Here is a 26,287-nt window from a genome sequence, read left to right on the forward strand (position 1 = left end):
CATCCAAATAAATAAACCGAGTAAACAGAATGACTAATTTGTATAAACAATATAGAAATAATTACTCACCCAAGTTTGCTCCACCAACGCCGAATGCATCCCACGCTCCTCTTCCTCCTCTCAAGCTTCTTGATTGCAGTTACACAACACGCACTCGCGAAAAGCTGGTTAATTACGAGCGCAAACTCATTATTGAATACGTTAAGGAATACAACGATCGCGATACGTTAAGTAATATGTCACTTTGCACGGCACTCCCAAAGTTAAAGCTAATTAAAATTCAATTTGGTATAAATTTCTACAATTTCTACCACTAAGAATGGAAGCGATATCAAACGCACCGAGTAAATACTTGTGCACATTTATATGTTAGTTATGACTTGTGGTGATATACTATTTTATAGATACAGTGAGAGCAAAAATATTCAATTTATTCGTACAAGGAAATTTATTATAAAAAAAATCTTACTTGTAGAAAATAAACATCAATTAACAATTTTATACAATGAATACATTCCGTTCTAATAAACGAGCTTCGCATGTATTCTTTATTTTAGAAGCTAAATTTCTCGTCTGTACAAATACTTTTTGAGCATACAATTTTTAATAGATATTTTTCAGATAATATATTTTATATAATTAATATGCATCTTTTTGGTATGTATAATTTAAAAAAACATACAGTCTATTTTATTCTTTACGAATAAATTGTTAATTATCTAACAAGAAATGATCGTCAATTAAACATCGAATCGACGTCAAATTGATGTTGAAATCGTATTTATTCGACATCAATTCAATGACTCATTTTTCGCTGGATAATATTTGCTTTTTAAAAATAAAGATCTTTTTAAAATATTTTCTTTGTACGAATACTTTTTGTGCTCACTGTACGTAAATTTAGATAAGAAATACTTTTGAAGTGACTAAAAAGTCAGATTAATGTAAGATATATTTAAATTTAATTATCACTCGTAAAATATTGTAACAAAACAACGATTTCGTTGTACAATATTTCTGTCCCGCTTCGATCTCTTCAAGCAAATAAATCGTGCAAAAATATTTACTCCAATAAATAGCCATTGCTTATACGAGTCGTTAAATGCGAGAGTTAATTAATTACGCGTCCGATAACAACTAACTGTTCACGAGGAATGATCGCGTTCTTCTGTAGCTCTTGTCATGAACGCGTTTCGAGGCATAATAATACACAACACGGAACGTTGTGTCGTTGGAATTTAAACCGCGCGGCGTCCTTGCATAAATAAACAATACGTACGCCGGAAAAGGAACTGTCGAGACGCTAGCTAATTACACCGTTGGAAATATTAACATGCGCATTATAGAATATGTAAATCGAATATTCCGCTTCTCGAATTGATTCCTAACAATCTTAACGCACAATATGAGCTCATCGTTTTAAATTATTCAAAACAAGCGACGATTCGCGTATTGCTCTGGGCTTTTAATCCGAAAACGATAGACAAGTTATGTATAACTCGACGATAAATTTAAAGCGCGATGCTCACGAAATTTGTATCTGAATTCAAGAATGGTCCGAATGTGACGAAATAAAAAAAAGTATGACAAAACATGAATTTATAATTCTCATTGCCTCCATTCCAACAGCTACATATTTTAAATAAACAATAGCGCGAAATATTAAGTGCGATAAATAGCCGATGATTTGATGTATATATGCAATTATAACTTATATTAATATATAATATTGAAATCCTGATAAAAATTTATCTTAGAATTTTTATACGAATTGGAATATTTTTCAGAAATACTCAAAAATAGTCGGAAAGTTCACATCTTCTCTCAGAATTTTTTATACATATGAATTCTGAAATATTGAGATTTCTCATCCCATAATTTTTAAAAAATATTTTGAAATTTTGTAGATTTTATAACATTTCATCAGAAATTATACTTACAAAAAATTATAGAACTCTTTCGATATTCATAATTAACATATATTTATATGAAAAATTCTAAGAAAAATTTTCACCAGGGAACCTAAGTGAAAAACTCGGAATATTTGATCTACATTAATTTTGAGATAAATAATTCACACGCACGAATTATTTTATAATTATATCGAAATTGTAAGCGGCACGTGCCGTGACTTGCTTGCTCAAATGTCAATATCTGAATAGTATTTAGCAACTTTGTATATTCACAGATTAGGGGAGATCTCTAATTAACAAGGGTAAATACAATATTAACGTTTAATTTTCAAAAATATTATTCCTTTTAGATGTTTTATTCCGTACTTTCTTTGTTCTAGTCGTGCCAAGAGGTGCGCTGAATTTTAGTCAGATAAACTAAAATTTTCGTATGCTTAAATTTTGATTATTGTCTAAAAAAAAATCCTTGCTTACGTATTAATTAAATGATCATACTACCACTTACAAAAAGCAATATATCTAAATAATATCTAAATTTGAAATTACAACTGCGTTTTCAAAAAGTGTTAATTATATCTCGATCTCCCCTACTCACTTTATCAATTTTGCATGATAGAAAGTACAGAAATGCATTCAACCGATTGCTAATATGTACATGCATACATATGTATACATGTTGTCTATAAATGTATCACATAATCTGACAATGAGTGTATCATGTAAATGTACACCCAGAAAGGATGTTTTGTTCAATTTAAAGAAATGTTTCTTTGCTATACGGTTAAAGAAAAAATTTCTTTGATTTGTGAACGTCATTTCTTTGATTTAAACATTATTTTTTAGTGTTAAATAAATAAATTTTATTCGATTAAAAAAAATAATGTTTAAATGTTAAAGAAATAACGTTCACAAATCAAAGAAATTTTTTCTTTAACTATATAGCAAAAGAAACATTTCTTTAAATTGAAGAAATCTTTTCTCTGGATGTATCAGATGAAAAGTATCTTAGTCATAAAAAAATTACACACAGAAAAATACATATTCTAATTGAATATTAATTATAAATTTCAATTAAGTATTTCAAAAGTTTATATTGTGGCGATTATATTACCACTTTGTCTGCTAAACGCGCAACAAGTCCTCGGAAATATACACACGGATTCTTAATACATATAGGAGGCATCGCCGAGTGGCTTGTCGCTCGGTGCACTTGACTCGTGATCTATAGATCTGGATTCGATCCCATCTTCGCCCATATACGCGATTTTTGCATTTAAGGAGCCGAAAATGGCTCTATCTGGTGATTAAGAAAAGCCAGCGCCGGATTCGGCGTTAAACTGTAGATCCATCTAACTGACTCCGAGAATGGATAAATCTATTATTATTGAAAGTGAGAAAAACAAGCGAGCCTCTGCTCTTCGAAGAGGCTCTAAGGCTTGATACATATAACGTTCTGGCACTATGATCTCCAATAGAGAGGTCTAAAAGTCAACCAGGGGATATAATATAATACATGTTACATACTTCGTTCACGAGACTAATAGTAGCACCTTTAAATTTGACAGTTACTTTTACCATTCTTCATATCGCTCATGCATTCAAAGAGAAATAAGACAATGTATAACGCATTCACAATTATACACTAAATTATAGTTAAACGATGGCTCTAAAATGCATAATTCCTTTAAAAATTTGTAAATGTATTTAAATCGCTAAACCGAAAAATTTTAAATTGTTAGAATCATAATAACAAAGATGTGATAGCAATAAATAATGACAAAAACTAATATTTTGCGAGAGAAGAAGATTCGGGAAAGTCACAAGCGACCGAAAGTACGAAATCGGAGAGTCGATTTTGAAATACGATCCTTGTAAAACATGTGCTTCGAGATAGTTAAAGCTCACTTATTCATTTTTTTCCGATATAACCGAGGGACTCCCGCGTACACAGATCGGATATAGTTGTCATGCGAGTTCGTAATTTCATTATTTAATCGTAAAGTCTTACCAAAAAAGAAAACACTGTGAAATAAAGATGAAGATTCTAACTTTAAACGATTTAATTCAATTCTTGCCTCCAACGGTCACATCCCGGTATCACCAAAATATATTCGCAAATTATTAAGTTCATATGCAAAAATGGAAGTTATGTCCCTGAGATTAAGAGAAGAATTCCGATGACGCGCGCGATGACCAGGCTTGTGAACATTTGAAGGGAGGGCAGGACGAAAATCCGCCTTGTTCGAGTCCAGTTTTTCTCATATTTCTATTCGAAGTGGCTTGGACCATTCAAGGCAGACTAAGCAAGGGAGAGGCAGAGGATCGACGTGTTGGAAATGTGGAGTTGGAAACGAATGCTGCAGATTCCATGGACCACCAGACGTACCAATATGTCCATCCTTTTAGAGCTGGGAATAAAAGATCAGACTATCCACTATGTGTAGCCGACTACTATATGGCCGATGCTTCGGTCATATAACCAGACGTGGAGATGACAGTCTTGAAAAATTAGTAATCGTTGGCAATGTCGAAGGAAAAAGATCACCAACCGATCCCCACAACCAGATAGATAAACCAACTAAAAGAAGACAACTAAATTCTGCAGTGCAATAAGGATAGCCACTGACAGAAATCGATGGAGACAATTCGTTTGCTTCCAAATTACATCAAACGGAGATTTTTCAATCATAAAGGATCGACTTGAAAAAGAAATCATAAGTTCATCACAAATATCATATTTATCAAAATATATATTTTGAATCCTAATAAATCTAAAATATATTTCAACCAAGATTATTAAATTAAAATAAATTTAATTTGCTTATTATATAAAGTCGCTCCTTCGATAAAATTTTAAAATGTTATTTTATAATATTCTTCAAAAGAAAATAAATTCTAAGTACATAGTAATAATTAAATTTTTTTTTAATTTACAATAAGTATAGAGAATTTTCTTTTAAAATTTACCCTGAAAATGTAGTAGCTCTGATACAATATTTTAAAGATTTTTTACCATGCACTTCAGTAAAATTAATCAAACTTATTTTATATTTTATTGTAGTTTTATGAATGAATGAGAGAGATTTACATTAAAATTCTTCGAAATACAATATTATTCCACAATCATTTTCAGGGTAAATTCTAAGAAAAAATTCTCTCTGTATATATTTTTAAATTGTCAAAAAAGCATTTTTTCAAAATAAATGTCACTAAAAAAAATACTTTTCTTAAAAGTACATATTTTTCTGTGTGTATATAAAAATGATATATCATATAAAAGTATTGCTTCATAGCGGTTTTATTCATTTTGTTAAATTATCGAAGAGTATAACAAAAAAATAAAATGCAGTATAAAAAATTGCAAAAACTATAGATCAAAAAGTAATGTTCATTGAGCTGTGACTATCTGTGTGATTTAGATAATACGTGTAGATATAATTACAATCAAGAATAATTACTTTATGGCCGTAATGCCTGTTCTATAATAGAGTTGCAAGCCATAAGCCGTAAGAAGTCCTAATCGATTATTTTTTTCATATTCGACTGTGATTGATCAATTTCTTACGGCTTATGGCTTGCGACTCTATTGCAGAATAGATTTAACTCTTATAATTAGTTTCAAAGATAAAGACAAAGTAAGCAATCTAGTTAATGTACAAAAGATTGTAAATATAAAAAAACCTGCTACGAACAAAATAGACGTACGAATCTATCGTTGTCAAATTATTTTATCATAACGCTTGATTGTTAATTATAAATTTAAAAAAACTGTCGTGTTTTCTAACATTTGTCGCGCTCGCATGTCAGCACTGTAGACAATGGATACGATATGCAAAGCGACTTTTAAAAATATCACGACCTGCTCGTTCGAATGTCAACGTCCGAATAATATTTAGTGACTTTGTGTACAATGCGCGCAACAACAAACTCCAAATATTTCCTTTTCAGATGTAAAGTGCGCGAACGTACGTATTTCTATAGTATACTCTAATTTCCGTTAAAATAAGTCAAATGGAAATGTGTAATGCCTTGTTGAACCAACTACTGTTATACGTGTGAAATTGATTTATTATATTATTAAATGTACATACGTTTTGATCCACCATTTCGGATTCTTTTCAATATAATATTTAAAGTCCGTCTAAATATCGTTTTGATTACGTCATTTATACTTCCTGATATAATGATATAATTAAAGTGTGCGATAGAATGAAGCAATGGTTAACTGTTTGATCTTTAAGATTTATCTGATCACTATCTTTGACTATCATTATATCAGAAAGTATAATGACGTAATAAAAGTGATATTTAGACGGACTACATCCAGTGGTTGACTCAACAAGGCATTATATATTTTCATTGATTTATATCAACTTTACGTACCATTGCTTTCATATTGTTAAAGTAAGTACTTTTAATTACATTAAACAAATCTTACAGGCTGTATTGCTAATTTTACATTTATTATACCATTCTAACGTTAAAATAAGTACTTTCGACTATTATCAAACAGATCTTACAGGTGTATTACTATTAAATGACAAATTATTTTGACTGATTTAGAAGAACATAACCATTTAGTGTAAAGTATATTTTTACATATGCTGTTCACGTTCGAAAGTGCGGTTTAATGCATATAAATGCAACCGTGGATTCCTGAAACGTGCATAATTCATTTTATACCTTTTATCAACCTTTCCACTTCTATCGTAATATATCTATGAATTTCGCGATAATAATACTTTTCAACGATGTTCTGCGCACTCTACCATTTCTGTTTCAAAATTTATATGCGCAGTATGCTTGACGTAAAAATGGTACAATAAATATAAGAGAAATGAATACCGTCCGCGTAAAGTACAATGTAGATATTAAATCATACAAGTTTTACATTAAATTTTTTTGTTTTTCGCATGATCTGTCAGACAACTTGAATTTTATACTCTTAAGCCCAAATAGTTGTATTATATTTTTATTATATTTCGATTATTCTAAAATCATTATACACAGTCATAAATTTAATTTCTTCTTTCTTATTCTGATATCTTCATGGTCATACTTCAAAAAAGCTATACTACTGGTTACTTTGGATAAAATGATTCGAATCATTTTTGAAGTGTTAGTAAATCAATAGTATTAATTCCATTGACTTCAAAAAATTACAATATATAATTTCATCCTTTAAGAAAATGGAACAATAACCTTGTAGTGAGAAATTCAATTTTAACATTAAAAAAACCGTAAACGAGTTAACTTCGGAAAAATGAGTTTTATTACTGAAAAAATTATAACTTTGTAAATTTATAATATTTTCAAATGCATATTTCGCCTAATCCTCTTGAAATGATTTACTGTATGCTCCGATCATTTTGACCTACGGTGACCATGAAGAGTTAAAAATGTATATATATATATATATCTCTCACAATTCTCCTCTATATAACATAATTGAACAACAGGTATATCAAATTAAAATACTGTTAAACGAGGTCAAAATAAAAAAATCATAATATAAAAAAAATGGAAATCATGAGAATAATAATTTTGAATTACAAGCAATCAAAATTATCCAATAATATCGATAAATTTAGTTAATTATAAAAAAATTTATTATTTTAAAAAAATTATTGGATATATCTAATAAATTTTTATGTAATCAGGATAAATACATCTGTCTTAGAAATAATATTAATAAATTCACAATACATTGCTTAATACGCACAAAAATAATTTATTCATTGGTCAATTTAAAAAAGAGCAGATTTCTTCGTAAATTTATTTTGTAAAACATTAAATTGTGAAAAATATGCTTAGCGTTAGACCCTATCATGTCTCTTGATATTTCGAAATGATAACAAATCGACTAATATCGCCTTGAAGTTTGTCGGTATTCTGTGCACTATGCACGAAGTTTCAAGTATTATTCGAGTGTTGACATTCAAGTGAGCATGTCACAGTATGAGCAGCATATCTTATTCATCATCTATCAAAAAGCAGTCGTGATAAATACTAGAAATAGCTTTCTACAACATATACAATTAGTAATCAAGCATAAAATCATTTTGAATTCATATATTTCGCATATTTCGTTTGTCATGCTAATTTATAAGATTTGCGAATGTCAAATCTCATAAATGATGACGAGAACCTCTGTACTCCTTTCGAATTCTCTCTACTTCTGTTGCAACATGCAAAAATAAAAGGACAATAGATAAAATCGCTCGATTTCTTCAAAAAAATTAATTGTAATGTAAATTATAAATAATGTTATAGTTATTTGAGTCGTTATAAAAATAAAATAATTATAATACAATTGATATTAAATAATTAGAAAAAATATCAGTAAATCTATATATATAATTTGTTACATTTTTTAGACAGAAATCAACTTATTTTTCGCATACTCCTATCGCGATTAATGCAAAATGTCATGTAATTATTCTGATAAACAATAATAATAATAAGCAAGCGTAATAAATCATATTATTGCAAGTGTTGTGTAAATGCAACAAACGAATCTGAGAGCAGAAGAAGACCTGTGGAAAACATCAAGTGGTAGTGCTGTAATCAGAACTGAGTAAATTATTACTTTTTATTTGTTATTTAAAAAAATAATTATTTGTAATTTCATGTACAAGTAAAGATAGAAAAAGATTTTTCTATTTACTTCGAGCATTGCTACAATTTAGAAATGTTTCTGTTTTTTATAGCTTAACATGATTTCAACGTAAGGTAAGATAGTTACGAATATGATACAATTTTAAACAAAATAAAATAATCCAATTTTCGAGGTTCAAATTTTCGAGGTTCAAATTCTTATCTCATTATAAAAAGTATTAAAAAATATCAAATAAGAAAAAATCAAATTTAAACTTTGAAAATTAGATTCAAATTTTATTTCTTTTAGAATTGTACCATGTTAAATTGTACCTCTAGTCACAATTCCGTTAGCTGCGTGTCATATTGAGATGACATATTATCTTTTAACATATTTAATCTTTAAGTTTGTGTTACTCAATCAACTTAGTAAATATTTTATATTGCTTATCAACTTATTAAATATTTTATGCACAAATTGTTAGACACAAAAATTTTTAGAAAACGCTATTAAAAGAACATCATAAAGATATAACTCATTAAAAATTTTATTTGATTCAATTCTTTATAATAAACTTTTATAAGCAAATTATAATAAATTCAATTTTCAAATTTATTGCTCAGAAAATTAAAGAGAAACCAACGAAGAAAAAAAAGTAAAATAAAACTTAACAAGTATAATATCAATACTTTTATAATATAATATTTTTAAAGTTTTTCATGATGTTCACATCCTGATATGAACAATAAAATTTGAAATAAAATATTTACATATTATGTACATAAATTTTTAAAGATAAATAATTATCTTGAACATAAAAAGGAAGATAATAAGTTACATTTTATATTCTGTCCCTTCCTAAATATATTGTTAATAAAATTTAAGATCTATGATCTGTCTATAAGTTTTTACGATTAAATATACACGCTAATATAATAAACCAATATTTAGAGATTCTTTCAATATGCATTTTACAAATTTAAACGATAGATAAAAAATATCTCACTGTCAGAGAAAATATTTAAACTAACTTATTTGATAAAAAAATTGATTAATATTTATTATTTATATCTGTTCTTATAATAAATAAATCAATCTTACTTTCAAATTTTTTTATAACTTATCCATTTTTATTCATTAATAACTTGGTTTTATATCAGCTAAAATAATAATGCTAATGAAACCTGAATTTCAACTATCTCGTATATTGCGATAATAATATTGCAATATGCTCCGCAACACTCCAGAATAAACTCCAGTACATTGTCACTTTTTTATTAAAAAAATATTTCATTTTTCTTCCTCAACTACTTTTCTTCCGACATCCTAATGATTTAATAATTCTTGCTGAGAAGTTAATTTATGTCTACGAGGTACGGATACGTGCAAGAAGGAAGCGTCCCTTCTTGCAACATCTTTATATCGTGTGAGAGTGTATAGGTGATGTTATCTACATTATTATACGGTATCGTGCGGAAATTATATTGCAGCATATTGCGCCGGACTGGCAGAGTGGTACGTACACGCAGAATGTTGCACGCAGTCTATTGATCCATATTTTCTTGTCTCACAGCGTGATTTACAACCACCGCTGGGACAAACGCCAAATTGGACAATATTATTCCCACAGAAAACCGAAAGACGGATTATAATGTAATCGCTTTTTTGATTCTCTGTTCAAATAATAATCTCTAAAAATAAAATAATAATTGTAATCCTCCATATTTAAAAATATAAAAGATTATATTACAAACATTAATTCTACATTACTTATTTCGTGAACACGCAGTATACATTTTTATGTAAACGTGATACAATAAAAATCGAAAGAAATCTTTATCGGAACTACATGTCGAAAAGAAGAGAAAAAACTTATATAAAATACTCTTTAATAAATTTTCTTTATTGTTATAAAAGGAATTGTATTCAAAACTATTTTATTAAAAAGGAAAAAGAGCTGACTTATCTTTTAGTATTTATCAACAAAAACAGAAATTGATGAAGCTTTATATAATTTAAACAAAGACGATCTTTGTTCCGTAACGTAGGATTAAATTTTGTGAAATATTATCGTATACAGCTCGCTTAGAATTATTCTCTCTGCTATCTCGTCCGTGCGCGTTGTTCTTATTCCCTTACACCCTATACATCTTCCCAAACACGTACATATTTTTCCGGTTTATCGCAATATAACTTAAAGCAGGTGTATGCGGCTTGTAAAAAGCGCCGAGTGTGCGACGGGGAAATCTGGCTTCTTCACCGTGCTCGGCACATCCGTAGTGCACTTATACACGCATACACGTCCCACGACTATGTTAACGCGCGCGAAAGCACGTATGTATCCGTAGAGTTGCCGTTGCTGCAACGAAATCTGCCCGAGTCGGCTTATTCGGCCGTCGTAAACCGCGAGTTATAATACGCCCACGCTCTCTCACTCTCTCTCTCTCTCTCTCTCTCTCTCTCTCTCTCTCTCACTCTCTCTCTTTCTCTCTGCGGCGCTTCATCGGAATATAAAGCTAAACTGATATTCTCTGGCAGGCTTTCCGTTTATGGCAGCGAAGGAGATCTACGAGAGTTATGACGTACGTTTATCCGAGAAATATTAAGGAGAGATAACGTATCACTTATCGGGGATCATGCCCCGCCACCCTCATACGCTCCAAAAACAGATCTCATCACGACTGAGCGGATCACCGACGGTATCTGAGAGAAGAGATGGAGTATCTTAGACGTTATCCGTGGGACTCGTAAGGAGTTCAGCAGCCGCGCGAACGTAATTCAAGTTTGTCCGTCTTTCGGGTCAGTGCGCCTGTCTGCGCTGAAATACCACGGAGATACCTTCGAGCTGCCGCTCATTCGCGTAAGAATGGCCAAGTTATAATTACTGAACGGAATCAAAGAGTACATCATCGTGGGAATTTCTTTCTGGAGAAAGAGACGATTAATCAAATAGATTACGCGACTTGAATTATCCTTTTCTTTTTGTTTCTTTTTTTTTTCATGGAAAGTAGGAAATGATGATTTGTTAATCTTCGATTACTTCGGAGAATTATACGATAATGAGATCTCGATTTATGAGAGTAGCAAGCTATAAATAAAGCTTAATTTTTTTTCTTAAACTTCTCTGACGTCGGAAAAAAATTTTTTTTAATAGGCTTTATTTTTCTAAATTGTGGTCTGATGTCAGATGCAATAACGCGGGTCGTCAGCGAGATTAACAAAAATCCTCGGACGGTAGATGACCTGTAATTTTTTTCATGCGACGCAAGACAAAGAATGAAAGAGCTTAGTTAACATGCATACTATATTTATTCAAAAGTTTTCGTCCGCCAAGTTGACGCCACGGGAAAAATATGGTTGCATAATAGCAAGAGTATGTGCAGTATAATACTCTTAAATTAATCTGTATAAAGATAAACCGAGTAAGGTTTATTTTGAGATAGCGTATCTCTTACAAAGATGTTTATTGATGAGACAAAAAATTTTGCATTACGTTCGGACAATTAAATTTTGCAATAAAAACACATATCGTCAATAAAAAATGACATTGAATCAAAGATTGATGTAAAATTATCTTTTAAAAGTGTGAGTTTCAGTGATAATTAAAAATTAAATATTTGAGGATTTTATACGCACGTCTGCGAAACCTTGATGGTTCCGGAAAATGCCGTAAAATTCGTTCCGTCGTTCTCCGTGAATGTCTCACGCGGATTACCGCGAAAAGCTCGGAATTCTGACGTAATATGCATCACGTAAAATTAGAACGGTTTTGCCTTTTATTATATGCACGAAATCATAAGAAATTGTAGAGAAATGTTATGAGCATAAATGTTAATGGTTATTATGGCAGCAACTAAAGAATAAGCAGTAAAAAATTGTTATTGACTTATATTTTCCCCCCCTCTCTCTCTCTCTCTCTCTCTCTCTCTCTGTCTCTCTCTCTCTTTCTCTCTCTTTCTTTATGTATAAAAAAATTAATTCATATTTTATCTATACCATTTCATTGCATACAAAATTTCTATAGCTTAGTTTTCATAATTCAGTTTTTATTTGTAAATTTAGTCTGTTAAAAATATACTTTCTTATTAAGTTAAGTCCAATACATGCGACGATAACTTTTATAGAACGTTTTAGGCTGGATATGATCAAGTATCAAGTCCTCCTTTACACAGCGCGGTGCAAGCTATATTATTATTATTATACTGTATATTTATTATATTTTAAAAAAATATTACATAACAAGGTCTTTTGTTATTCAATACAATACTTTTGTTATTATATAGGAGATAATATACAACAAACTATGGATTTATAGATAAATTAGTTTGGCAGGTAGTATTAATGTTATGACGAAGTTGACAACCTCAAAGTTTCTGCGTAAAACGCACACCGCTACGTTCCATCGTTCGGAAAAGCCGAGCACATTTTATGCAAGCGAAAACTTTCAGTCAGGCAAATTTACAGAAGATTACGACAAAGTTTTTTCATAATGCCAAGGTAAAAGTAAGATGGATACGAATAGAGATGTGTAAACCGACCGGCATCTTGCGCTGGATTACATCAAAGCAAAATCGCGTTACTGATACAAACTTACCTCCGCAAATGTTTTTCTGTTCAAAACAACTGCAGCGTGATAAATAATACAGTTACGCAAATTTAAATTACAAAATATAATTAATTAAATGATAATTAATAAACATAGACAAAATGTATGCAATTATGAAACTCAATGTGATTAATATCTCATATTAATGAATAATGTATATTACAAAGCATATCAATATAACGCTATTAAACTACTATGCTATGTAATTGAAACAGACAAACATGATGTAGGAATAATAAATGCTTCATAGTTCAAAGTTTATATTTAATTATTGTGTCAAGAAAATGTTAAATATAATTTCTTTAATTAATTTCCCGTATTAGATTTTACATTATTTAGTACATTCTTGCTGTAAATATATAGAAACTTGCGTCTCAATGCAACCTTTAAATAAATTTAAAAGTAAGGATATTAAAAAATTCATTATAAAAATTCATTTTTAGAAAAGGGGATACAACGTTTTTTTATAATTAAAATGAAATTACTTTTTAAATAATACTTTTAAAGATTTAAAATAATTTTGATAGATTTGATTTAAAAAATTTTTCAGAAAATAATATAATTTTAAATACATAATACAGAATTTAATTAAGCAATAGTAAATTAAAATCAACCGAAAAATGTTCAAACATAATAAGCAAGGAGGTCATATCCGATAAAAACTTTGGTGCTTAATAATATTTTTGAGTGAATTTTTACGATTTCCAGTTCAAGCAAACTGTACGTCAAATATATTTGTGGGTCTTAAAACACAGTTAAAATTTAATTAATTAATTAATACAAAATTGTGTAATTACACTAATTAATTATATTGGATACAATTACGACCGATTCAAGCATCAATTGAACAAAACTCGACTTGAACATAATAATGCGATATTACACGCTCAATTCTCAAAGGGCTTTCCGTTTAACGAGAGAAATATTTTCGTGGAGTAAAACGCCGTTCGTAAAATGTAAGCGCGCATTTACTCGTAAATGAGAACGACTCAACCGACGACGGCACTTTCATACATATAAGGCTGCACTCCTTGATGTTCAAAGGACTGAAAATATACAGGACCGACCTCAACTGACAGGTTAATACGACAATATCGTCGAACTAATACTACAGATACGAGCGCGCCCGACGCAAGATCATTGAATTTCAGAGGACATTTAATAATCGGGCGGTTGGTCTCTCTGTTCCGAAGTAGAAGTTCCAAAGTGCCTGCGATAAACAAGTGCCTCCAATTGACGTCAGTGCAAGAATCTAAGCAACCGCATAGTCAATGAAGGAGACGAGACCGAGGAAAAAGCTTTCGTTGAAATCGCTTCGCTCGTAGCTGGATTACTCGGTCAGAGGAAGGAAACCGACAACTAGTCCGGTTTTCACGTAGCGAAATCTACTTGTACGAGTTTCCGCAGAACGTCACGATTGTATGGAGAGAAGCAGTGGTCAATTCTCTTCCAACCGACAGCGTTTCCATTCGCGCGAATACTCTCGCTGCCTCACGATTCCAGCACGACTAATTCTTTACTGCGAATTTCACGAAAGAATCTAAGGAGCAAGTGCAGAAATTCATTATTTTTAATCATTACAATTTTCGATCAATTTATAAACCCTAACCATTAACTATATCTCTACATGGAAAGAATGATTTTTAAAATATCTAAAAAAATTTAGCTACATAGATAAGTCTAAGACAATAATTTCGTTAATCTATTCTAGTCTAAAATACAATAATTATGTAAGACGCTCGACCTGGTTCCGAGAATATCAAAACTTTTTGTAGCATTGCTCATCATACTTGAATTTTCTACATAATTACTTTGATGATATAACAAAATTATTCTCCAATCTGTATCTATCTAAGTTTTTAGATGCTTCAGCAAAATCGTTCTGTCTATATATATGGAAAAAAAGAGGACAAAAAGAAAGATAGAGAGAAGGGAAAAAGAGAGAGAAGTACTAACAGATGTACTTAACGAGCCGAAAACCTCACAAAATAATAGTGAGGTAGTATGTTATACGCTGCCGCAAACAAACTACTGGTTAATACGCGGTTTTAATTAGACGAAGTATCGTAATTAGTAGTAACGTTGCGGCTATAAACTTGTGCGGCTTTGAGATTACCTTCGTTTGCGAGCTCTTATGACAATCTCTCGATATATTATTCTGGTAATTAAGATGATTTTATAATTAATTAAACGATTAAAACTCATTGAAAGTCGATTTGAAAAAAAAAAGTTTGCGATTATTTTTCCAACCCGTTTCAATATAACTTATAGATACTGCAGTATAATTCAAATTACTGCCAATTATATGAAATACAATTGAGGCATGCTGACATATTTCGTTCCATTGTGAATAAATTTGCTCTGCGTATAGCCAGTTTTAGCTGCTTTTATTAAGGGTAGTTTAAACAATTTTTTACATTAGAAAAAGACAGAGAAAAACAATTCATGTTAACTGATTCACTAATTTTGCTTTGTCCCCTTTCATGAATTTTAAAATAAGAAATAAAAGTAAATCAAATTACAACTATAGATTGATCATTTCTATCTCTTTTTAATAAAATAAAGTTAAATATAAATTAATTGTCTTTGGATGAAATCAATTTGTGGCGATTGAAGAAAAGAAATGAGAAATAGTCGTCATAGAATTCACAAAGTTTTCAAGATGGTGATAAAATATGATATTTTTAGACATTTGATTAATTTAGATCTGGAAACGTAAATGACTAAAAATCGTGCAACGATAATATTATTAATAATATTACACGACGTTTATTTGGGATCATATGAAATCTTTCTAAGATATCGCCGCGTTATTCGAAGGCGCTGTCGAAGAGGCCTCTTCGGATTTAAGTGGCTTTGCGAACGGATATTGTGGATCTCTAATTTATGACGAAGACGGTATGCGAAAGGAATTTCTATGGTATAGCTCACAGGCAACTACGTGTTACCTGAGAGGTAACCAGAGAACAGCTAAGGCGCCCCTGTAAATTATTTGATTAAAGAATAGGGAAACAGCTGCTCTCTCCCATAATTCTTGAAGCAATGTCGAGGCGCTAATTATTTTTCATTACTAATTATCAAAATAACTCGCTCGTGAAAACTTAAAGGGAAACCGCTAGTAATACAACATGATGTATTCAATTTTCTACACCATAAATAAGATACACAGGGAGAAAGATTTTATACTTATCCTTACAAAGCCGGCGCAATTTTGGCGTTTCATTTTAGCAATAATAAAATACTATAATGACACACAATATCGTCAAGAAATATAGAATAATTTACAAAAGTTGTATACTTCTTTCTTTTTCAGAATTGAGTTATGTCAACTCCACTTTAACAAAACCGTCGGGATTTCTTCGATAATCCTTCCTTTTTCCTTCTTTTCCCAAGCATAGATATATAACGATGATTAAATAGTCCCTTCAACATTCACAAACCGTTGTAGCATTGCTTAAACTGAGTCGATGCTCCTTACAGTAAAGTATCTTATTACCAAGCTCGTTCTAAGTCTCTTATTACCGATCGTCAAAATGGTTCGCATCTTATTCAGAATTTTAATGTAAAGAGTAAATTACAATCCGCCGACGCGTTTTTATTAATATGACATAAAATTATTACACTGAATAATTCCGATAAAACAAAATGAAAATATATATTTATATAATATATATTTATTTGAATGTAAATTTTTTATATTCAAGAAAGATTATAATAACACAATACTGGCAATTATCTAATAATAGTCGCATATATAAATAATTATAAATATTGCATAAAAATTAAACTTTTACGTAAGACAATGCAAGAACGTCTAGTATATTTATAATCTTTGAAAATCACAATTTCCGGGAGTAAGAAACTTACATGGGTTCAATTTTAAGCTTTGCACGAAATACCCATTCTTAGTTAGGTACGAATAGTTATCTCGAGACAGCGATGTTTCGATTCTAGAACTACATCTACCAGTTGAAGCAGCATTACAACGAAACAGTCGCGTATAATGAAGTGTACACGTGCAATGTAGCGCAACGCCGCCCTACTCCTAATAATGCTCTTGCATATGTATTTATAATGAATTTCGGGAGCATTGTGCGAACATATCATGTGTTTTCTAGGCTGTAAGAGTTGCCTGCAGCAACTCACATCGACTATAAATCATAGTCACTGTCGAGAAAATTGTAGATATAAGAAACCTCTTATATACGAACTTCTAAGGTCTGACCATAATCATCCTTTTCTACTGAATCTTTCATACTACAATTTTCACCATTATAAATTACCTTCAAAATTAAAATTTGCACTTTTTGTTAATTGTATTTATATTCGTTATTGTACGCTCGTACAATATTTAAGAAATGAATACTCTGCAATTCTTTTATTAATTATAGTTCATATCGCCGCATAATATAATTTCAAACATAATTTTATTAAATACAGTCGTGAGAGATAACTTTAACTGCAAGGAAATGTTGTAGTATCTAAAATATGATTATTACTTCAAATAAATTTTAATAAAATAATTTACTATTAAATTAAATTTATCTACAACTTCATATAAAATGCCAAAATTCTTGTCAGAATTTTTCTATATCTACTAATTCATATTTAACTACTACTTTAAATTAAAAGATTTAGATACAATCTTACTCAGCTAGAATACTCACGCAGCAATTTTTTTTTGTTACTTATTTCTACAAAATGTTATTTGCATAGAACATTGCGTGTGTTTTAATATACAAAAACCAATATATTCTCTCTTTTTTGATCGCGCGTGCGTTACATCGACGTAAAGCTCGCTGCGCAAAAATAGAACGAACCACCGATCGAAACGTACCGAAAAAGTTGAACGCGTAAAGTTCGCCGCATATATAGGTCGTCGAAAAATTCCGGGCAACGTTACGAACCCCGTGTGTGTCTGCCATCCGCAACGTTGGCAAAAGTTCGAGAGCTGGGAGTGCAGCAGCTTTGTGCCTCTGTCGCGCACAGCTTTTCATTAAACGCGCGCGTCGCCTTAGTCCGTCGCGCCGTTCACATTTTCGTCGCGTTCCAAAGAGAAAGAGAGAATCCTAGCACATACAATTTTGGCGAACGAACGCCAAAATCTCTTTTCCCCTCCATCGGATGCCACGTGAAAGTCGCACGTGTACTTGATAGAATGTAAAATTTAATAGGTCACACGCGCGCACTCACGCTCTTAGCATTTTTTTTCTTTACACAGTTCATAGCTAGGATGTAAAAGCGACAGCGTGTACAAGAGTCAGCAGTCGGCTGATACGTTATCAATTACAGACACGAATTGACAGAAAGAAGAATTGCCAGATATCGCGATATTGGCCGACATGCGAAAATTCGATGAAGCCCGAGAAGCGAGCGTGGTAACGATCGACGAGTGAGCTCAGGTTATCGGTGTTCGACCGTAAGGTCTGTGAGAGGCAAGCGAACGTATACCTTAGTGGAGACGTTGCTACACTAACTTTCATGCTCGTCGAATTGCACGGTTTCACCCAAAAATCCAATACGATTCTGACGGTCCAATACGCCTCAATAATTTGAACGTGGATCTAGATGAATCTATTACGATCTTCTATTTCAAGCTAGTTTAGCGTACGCAAATTCGATCTCAATGACAATCTACGTTCATTTTACTTGCTTGGGATAATTGGAACAGAAACTATTATACAATTATTGTCGGAGAGTAATTTGAGAACTTTGGATATTAGCCTATTGTGTCCTAAATGGAAAATCCTTTTCGAAAAATATCAGAAGATCTTTACAGGTAAAGAGAACTGAATTTAATTCTGAAATTAGTTTTGTTAAGCAATAAAATTTAATTATAAAATTAATTAATTCAAGGGAGTTGGTAATGCTATAAACATTGCTATAACATGATAAAATTGTGAGTTTTTACTTAGATCTGTCTATTGAGATTTTTCATATAATATATTAATATTAATTAATCATATAATATAGTCAGTTTTCTTTATGAAGTGTAGAACTCAACAAAAATATAAACACGGGACATTGTATCAGAATTTTTTCAGTTTGTATTATGACAACCAAGAAACGAAATCATTTCATAACTCGACCTTACACTTGTCATGAACATATAAACAGTGCATAGATTGATTCCCTATGGGCCATTTCTAAGCTCAGGTTGGTCGAAACACTTGTTGAACGTAGCGTGAACCCCTAATAATCCTCTAACCAAATTGTATGCTTCGTATAACCCACATCGCGTTTCGCTCGATGGCGCGAGATTGTACGCGTAACATCGTGTAAATTTTTATTTTCATTGAATGAATTGATTGAATTGTTTCGTCATCCAGTGAGCAAACAAGTTTGCATATACAATGTATATAAAACGATGAAACGCGAAACAAAATATATTCAACGATATTTATAACTAAAAAGTTATTAAATTTCTAATTGCCCACACAGTTTAGTTAACAGAAAGATAAAATAGACATATCATGATAGAATTTTATATGTAATATTTTTTTTATTTTAAACGCATGCAGAATATTGTTTTATAAATTACATGTATAATAATTTTTGTACTATTTTTGATTGATACTTTCCAAATAGAACAACAAATCATAGTAACGTCAAAATGACGACAAAATGAATCTAAAAGTGATTTTTAATAATCATTTTGGAGTCATTTTTTTTTAATGTAATGTCATGCTGTCATGATTTTTTATTTCTGTTTGAGTTTGGATTTAGAAATTCTTGTCGTTTATTCCTCAAAAATACTTCACTAAGTTCCGTCATCTCTACATTTCAAAATCCTAAAATTCAATATAATGCCTTTTTCCATTTTGAATAGTCCAAGAGAGATATGTATGTATAGGTATGTAAAAGAAAATAAAAATCCTCGCAACAACTCAACATTCCGCGATCCCTCTGGACTTTACAATTCACAAGCTGGTGTATACACAGTGCACAAAAGCAAAAACAAAAACGCTAGTTGCAACAAACGAGTCGCGAGATTGCAGACGAGGGAGAAGTCGGTGCAATGAGCACGTATGTACTCGTTAAAAGTGCAGCATGGCGTGGCTAAACTCCAGAAGTCAATAAAGAGAGTGGGTAGGTTAGCGCAATTGCTATAGGAGCAACAAAATATTTCACGTCCGCTTATGGAGAGTGACCTCCGTAGGCGAGGTTCGTAAAGTAATATTGGATTACCTATCGGCAACGTGAGTATTTTCGTACGTCACACCGTACATTATCGATGCTTTTACCGTTAACGATGAGCTTTTAGAAGCCCCTTTTCGAGGTATCGTACATACGCTTCACGATTCTCGCGAGGAGGACGACGATGAATGACGTGACATCAGAAAAAAATGTTGCTTTCGTGATACTTTTCATGACACTTTTCGCGACGTGCGGCAACACAATGGCAATTGTGTTAATAAATATATACATATAGTATATATTGTGCATACGAGAATCCAAGGACTCCGAAGCACGATATGTGTATCGACGACAAGCAACAGCTGGGACATTAACCTGGATACATGAATATAAGTTCATATCGCCAATAAAAAGATAGTCTCTCTCTATCGTATAATATTAGCATTACGTCATTCGATCCTCTCGAGTGTGCCCGATTTTATTAAAATTCTCCCGCGCCTGTGCATCCGATGACGTTCAAGTAAGGGTAAACAAACACGTCACTTGATCACTTAGGATCAATATGGAAATCCTTTTTTTGCATTGTTATCGTATATCCTCGTTAATACATGTAATTAAGTGTAACAGCACAACGCTGCATATGTAGAGATTTCCTGAAGGCCATAAAGAGGAAGGATATGTTATGTTTGTAAACTGATGTTAAATATGCACATGGGTGTCAGAGTGTTAAATAGACAGTGAAGGTAAAACCGTAGCCTCATACCAAATATAGACAAATGTCGCCTATTATTTTTACGTGCATTCTATTAATAATGAGATAAAGGATGTACTGACAAAAAAATTGAATTTATTGACGCATGTATAATAACTATATTGACGACTACTTGATGAAATATAAACGATTCATAATTTTGATTAAAATAAGAAATTAATTGCATGAATTCTGGTGAAAATAATAACTTTTGGTTAAAATACCAAATTGTTTAATTATGAAAGTCTGTTTAGTTCTATCGATATTCCTTTAACCATATATGTTGCATTAATTCATGCTCTGTTATTATAGTTATAACAATCAAACATTTGAGTATTATATTACTACATACTGTACTAACCAAATTCCAATCGGTAATATCTAAATGATTCTGATTGCGTACCAAGATATTTAATTATAATAATCAGAATTTTTGTTCATTTTTATCAAAATTTACTTATCCAAACATATTGTGTTAATTCAATCTATGATTATTTTTTCCATGTGCCTATTAATTACAGAAAATAATCTTTATTGGAAATTATTCAGCGCTATTGATAATATTAACAGAACAGTTTAAAAATCCATATTGTCGTCAGCGTAACTAAATCCATCTTTTTAGAGAAAATCTCTTACAATATCGTATTAATCTCGCTAAGTGCATGATTACGCTACTCTTGTGTACCGCTAACAAGCAACAAGCGTCATTGCAACGCCTCTATTACATTTTCTGATATGTGAGCTATGTATATTGTTCCGAAGTTTCTGGTATACTGTGGTATAGTACGTGTGACTAACTAAAGGAGCTATTACTGTATACTGTACACTCGCTGACGGCGAAGTGTCTGTCATCTCGCGTTTAATTAATTACACGTGAGAACTTAACGTCGCGCAGGCGTGTTTGCCTTGGTGGTACTCTTGGCGCGATGTTACAACATTCGCGCGCATCATCGTTACAAGTGGTATGCCACGATACTGCCTGTGTAATTAGATTTATGATCATGCTTTGGTACCGCTTAATTCTTCACCTTATAACGGCCACCATGGTTAAAGTTTCATTAAACTGAAAAAGAGAGAGAGAGAGAGAGAGAAAGAGAGAGGGGGAGAGAGAGAGAGAAAGAGAGAGAGAGCCTCGGACCAGATATGTATGTGTATGTGCACTAGTCCGCGTAATCGCGCATTAGCTCCTCATGTAATTATAACATAGCAATTAGTCAGCGCGAAAGCGGACTCGACGCTCCGGCTGGTGGCTTCGCTTCTTTGCTGGAAGACCTGCGACCGCTGCGGTTGAAAGTTTTACGAGCTAACATTTTCGCATCCCATTTTTCGTCAACCGCATGGCGCACCGTTCTACAAAAAGGAAATCACGCCATCCGGTTTTAGACTGCCGTTCTTCCCGACCTACGTCACTTAAGCTTAAAGTACGTCTTGCAACGCAAAATGAATTAATTTAATATCAACTTTTTTAAATTATCACATTTTTATATAAAAGTGTCGCAAAAACAGAGAGATTACAAACTCTAAATTAAACATTTAAAGTAGCCAATGTTATAGTAATAACAAGTATTTTGTTATTGTTCGATATCTTTAATATAATTACACATGGTGTAATAATAATAATATGCTTCAAACGTCTGTTTATTTGTGAAAATTGCGATTACACAAACTCAGAGAGAAATCCATTTTGGGAATGACAATGACTGATGTATCCATGCATGAAGCCCGCAACTGTACCGTAACTATTCATCTAGTTGTATCATACACAAAATCTACAATCGTGTTTGCCGATTAACGAATTAGTTAATCTAATCTCGAGTTCTTCGGTTACGCTAAATGGATGTAATCCGATATATGACTAACACAATCGTGCTTGCAATTTTGCAATAACTTTGCGGAAATTCGTAACGATAGTTTGCTGCATTGCGGGATTTTTGCAGTACTTAAAAAAAATAAAATAAAAAGGAAAAAGAGAAAAACGAAATGGCTGGATCATCGCTACTAACCGAGAGGAAATCAAACTGTGCCATTCATGATGTTGAAAGAGCATAAATTTCAGTAAACTTTTATCCTTTTCCATCATCCCTTTCGTTCAATTGATTTTTACCCTACTAGAAAAAGATTACGTAATCACTATTTCGAAAAATTTGTATGAAACTGCTCGTCTTTTGCTATTCTATTTGTAACAGGAAATTACATAACCGAGTCACAAGTTCTCCATGTTTCTACTCTCTATTGGTTTAGACCGATTTGGAACGATTCAAAAGCCAAGAACGTTCTCAAGAACTCTATAAAAGCAAATGCAAACGGAATATATATTTTCTCTTTGATTTCCTGACCTTTCGTTTGCAATCAACTAATACATAAATTTACATTTGCTTTGCGGAAATATCAAAGCAATGAATTACAAAAGTGGTCAAATCATGAAATTCATATAAGCATCTTTTTTATAATAGACAAAAATTCAATATTTCTAAAATAATATATTTTAAATTTAATCAATACGTTTAAATTGTCTGAACAGTCTTTAAGATTAGAGAAGATGGTATTATGGGTAGATTGTGGCCTCCCTTAATACATATCTCTATTATATAGCAAATCCTAATAATTAATTATGGAATTATTTCAATAGCTCGTCATTACACCATGACGCCAATATACTAATACTCAATAGTCAATATTTATAATGTATTTTTACTTTTAAGTATTTTGTAACGTTTCTGAGGTACATTTAATTACACTTATTTACTCATTTTTCTTAAACTTGAGCGTATTATCACACGAATACACGTATTTTTTAGTGTGTTCTTTGCTTTCAACATTTTATTTGATTGTATATATTTTGACTTAGACAAATTTAAACTATAGGCCTTTTGCTAATGTGATCCTCTATGGATATTGATTACTTATAGCCTCTTTTTTGAGGTTTTCATATCAAAATAATTATTTGATGATCGATTAGTTCTACTGTTAATACTGTAAAGTTTATATTATGTGTACTATTTTTAATACTAAAATTTTTAGTACTAAAAGCGTTTTTTCCTTCGAATTATTATGCAATAAATCGCCACATTTTTATTAATAATGTCCTAAGTAATAAATATTTCATAACTTTGAGTCCAGAATCGATTCGACAATATTTTAACGAATACAGTTGTCAAGTTTTAAACTTAAATATTGAACTTAATTATCAATCAAATCAGTTTATTGTGTAAAATATAATTGGGATGCCATAATACCACTTTCTCTTATATGTATTTGCTATAAAAAGTCAAATTTACATCACAACATTTTTACATCGCGAAGAAAAAAGCAAATACAAATAATTGTTATAAATTGAAAAGACATTAAACTTGAGAGACTAAAAGTGTTCATTCCATATAAGCTATTCCAAAATGTTTCAAACTGTAGATTTACAAAGCCCAAAACGCTTCGATGAAAAATTTGTATCAGAAATAAAAAGCAGCTTTTCTCTCTACCATTCCGTTTAAATCCGTTGATCGATATTACGATACGTCGATTTTAAACGAATTCCAACATGGGACGATGTGTCTCGTAAACGAGCGATGACAATTCGATTGGCTTTTAGAATTATCACTGGCGACGAAACGCGAAACGCATCACGCGACAATCGTCACGGTGATAACGATCATATCAGCGTTTATGCTGTGCGAACGATTATGCGAACAATGATCTGTGTCGGAATCGTCGGTCATACCGCGAATGAGTCCGCACGGACGCAGGATGATGGGAACGAAGTGAATGCCGGCTCATCGATGATCGTTATGCCGATTGTCATCTCCGGAACGTTATCCGCGCGCCTTGCGAATGTCTCATATACGTATAATCTGATCGTATGAAAAGTTACACACTCTTTAAACATAAAGTACTTTTAACTCTTAAACGTCTTTTCGGTATTGCTACAGTGACCGTATTTAAAAAAAAAAATAAAAGACAAATTAGAAAATTTTAGGCCTATGTTCTTATGTTTTCAAATCAATTTGTGACTGTCAAGAATCTGTATTATAAAACTTTATGGCACAGTATAATCAAATTGAGATAATGCGCAGTTTTCTGATAGTTCAAAATTGATTCGACTGTATTGGAACAAAACCTTAATCTGAAATAATAACAGATTCGAAATAATAAAAAAATGAAAACAACTCTAGTTTGAATAAATTTAATTTACAAAATTAAGAAATATAATTAACAAAGACAAATTGTATTTATATGAAATCGTAAAATATTTTCCACAAAAAAAATTTGTAAAAATTTGTTCACACCACTATAATATAATATTATTAATATTATAACACCACTATAATATAATATTATTAATATAATATTATCTAGACATTGGAATGCTAGTTAGAAAAGAATTTCCCGTAATGTCAAAATAAAGGATAATAAAGACACAAAGTTTTGAAGAAACAAATAAATCTAAAGGATAGCTACCTAAAATAAAGGATTGTCCTTTACAATAAAAGACAATATGATCACTGTAGGTGTTGCATATATTCCACTTATTTTTTTAATGTTCGGTGTTTTTTTTTATAACTTTTGTTTATAATTTTTTATTCAGTAAAAATTTTTTACAGTATGTTCATTTTTATGAAAGTTATATATAATTAAATTGGATATACCAATATGTTGCTTCCATAGTGAGACGTTTAACACTGTCTATTACGACAATCATATATAAATAACACATGCATTTTCTCATTCGAATGTTAAGAATCTTACCTTAAAAAAATGGTGCTGGAGTTTGACAATCATGGATTCAGCAAATTCGGCAATCTAAAAAACAAAAAATCAATGAATGAAGAAAATCGTTTTTTGAATAAAAATTTTAATTTTAAAAAGATGATACAATATTATACTATAGTATACGTATAATATAATATATGTATATTATATTACATTAATATAGTAATGTATAATTCTATCATTAATATCTTGTTTATAATTAATATAAAGAATAAAGAGAGCAAGAGATTAAATTTAAAATAAGATATATTGATAAGATATATTGATTAAAATATATAATCTCTTTTTTTAATGTATCTTCTTTTTATACATATATAATTAAGTAGTAATCACAACATTATATATATTTTACAAGTTTATAAATCTTAAAAGAGGAGAGTAGCTCGACAATTTTTAAATATTTTTTAAGAATTTGTATAAATATAACTACTATTTTTTATTTATTTATTTATTTCTTGACATGATATAAAGAGCTGTAAAAACTTTATTGATGTATTGAGAAATTTACCAATATTTGT

The 26,287-nt window shown here is 31.1% G+C and overlaps 1 protein-coding gene and 1 long non-coding RNA gene across 10 annotated transcripts in view; one reads left to right on the forward strand and one right to left on the reverse strand.

Moving 5' to 3' along the window:
• 5-HT1 (serotonin receptor) overlaps positions 1–26,287 on the forward strand; it is a 131,059-nt gene that overhangs the window by 51,388 nt on the left and 53,384 nt on the right. The window lies entirely within an intron of this gene.
• LOC147907267 (uncharacterized) overlaps positions 1–26,287 on the reverse strand; it is a 69,872-nt gene that overhangs the window by 4,829 nt on the left and 38,756 nt on the right. Inside the window, exon 2 of the long non-coding RNA XR_015547564.1 lies at positions 70–25,799. This is a non-coding gene — a long non-coding RNA (uncharacterized LOC147907267). The remainder of the gene's footprint in view (positions 1–69; positions 25,800–26,287) is intronic.

Source organism: Acromyrmex echinatior, chromosome 15 (assembly GCF_024713525.1).
Source record: "Acromyrmex echinatior isolate Ae372 chromosome 15, ASM2471352v2, whole genome shotgun sequence".
Taxonomy (NCBI): Eukaryota; Metazoa; Arthropoda; class Insecta; order Hymenoptera; family Formicidae; genus Acromyrmex; species Acromyrmex echinatior.